Genomic DNA, 1,519 nt, shown 5'->3' with positions numbered 1-1,519 from the left:
CCCTCGGTAATCCAGTGGGAAGTACTCCCAAGAAATAAACAGATCTAACAAAGCCTCACAAACCAAGTCAGTTCATATCACGTGGTGTTCACGGATGGCCTAGGTGGCATCCATGTAGGATCTCTAGAAGCACACTCACAAAATCAGATAAGAACCAGCAACCCCCTTGGGAAACATATCGCCTCCAGTTAGAAGTAATCTATAAACTTTAAAAGCTTGGACTTTGGTTTGGAGAAGGTTGTCTCCTCCCACCTAATTGAAAATTCAAGAAGGCATTCTTATCCTAGAATACACCTTCACCTGCAGGAGACTCCAAACGCCCCTTTAGTAGCACTCGTCTCCAACCGACAGGAGATACCCTCCACCAAATTCAAGGGGATCCCTCAACTGTTGAGAGATGACCTTCTATCGAATCCATGAGGGATTCAGACTTGTATAACCACTTTGAGATTATGCTCCACCAAATCCACTAGAATCCTCCACTAAATTTGCGGGGATTCGATCTTCTCCAATTGAATTGTGTTGCCTATAGAGCTCTCCTAGCAGAAAAATATACCTTGTACCTTTATACTAAGATTTTCACCTTCACACTATAATTTTAGTTGAAATTAACACATTAATTTTGTATTTAGAATTTTACATAAATGTCAATCTCTCTCTTGTACACAAAAATAAGAAATAATACTCTCATTTATACTCTCGAATTTCTAGCATTTTATGTCACTATTTTCTACTCCAAGTGGACATGTGAATCATTATTTGATCAGATCAATTGTATATACAATTTATATATATATATATATATATGTATTAGCCATTGTGTCATGCTGTACTTATGTGCATATAATTAGATATACACGACATAATTTTTTTTAAAATAAAAATAAATATATTTTTGAAAACGAATCAAGTGATTAACATGAGTGAAAATTAATGAATAAATATGATACTATATTGATAATTAAAAGATGGCATGGACCATTAGAAATAAATAAGTAATTATATTAATACAATATTTATGGTTATAATAGGTAATTTAAAATTTAGTGATGCAGCGTCACAAGTCGTCAGTTGTGAGTAAAAAGTGGCTTTTATGAAATAATCATTGAGGCACACAACACTCCCGTGTATAATATCAAATAGATTAGACATACATTTTAAAAGCAAAAATCAGTATATGATTCAAAATGGATCAAGTGATTAATACGAGTGGAAGTTGATGATAAATATGATAGTACATAGACGGTTAAAAAATAATGTGGATGATTTGAAATAAAAAATAATTATATTAGTAAAAATATTTAATGATATAATTAATATTTTAAAATCTAGAGTAGTGGTCTAAAAACTACTGGAAAATGCATTTTCTTTTTTTCTTCATATTTTTATACATAAAATTTTGAAATAATAAATTCGCAAACAAATTAGGTATTATGCAATAGGATATTTTTGTGAATTCCCATTCCCTTCTTGTTATGATTTTTTTTTTTTTTTAATTTGTATTTATCATAAAATTCCT

The sequence above is a fragment of the Sesamum indicum genome, linkage group LG4, assembly GCF_000512975.1.
Source record: "Sesamum indicum cultivar Zhongzhi No. 13 linkage group LG4, S_indicum_v1.0, whole genome shotgun sequence".
Classification (NCBI taxonomy): domain Eukaryota; kingdom Viridiplantae; phylum Streptophyta; class Magnoliopsida; order Lamiales; family Pedaliaceae; genus Sesamum; species Sesamum indicum.
The sequence above is the reverse complement of the archived record's forward strand: the minus strand, read 5'-3'. Positions refer to the sequence as shown.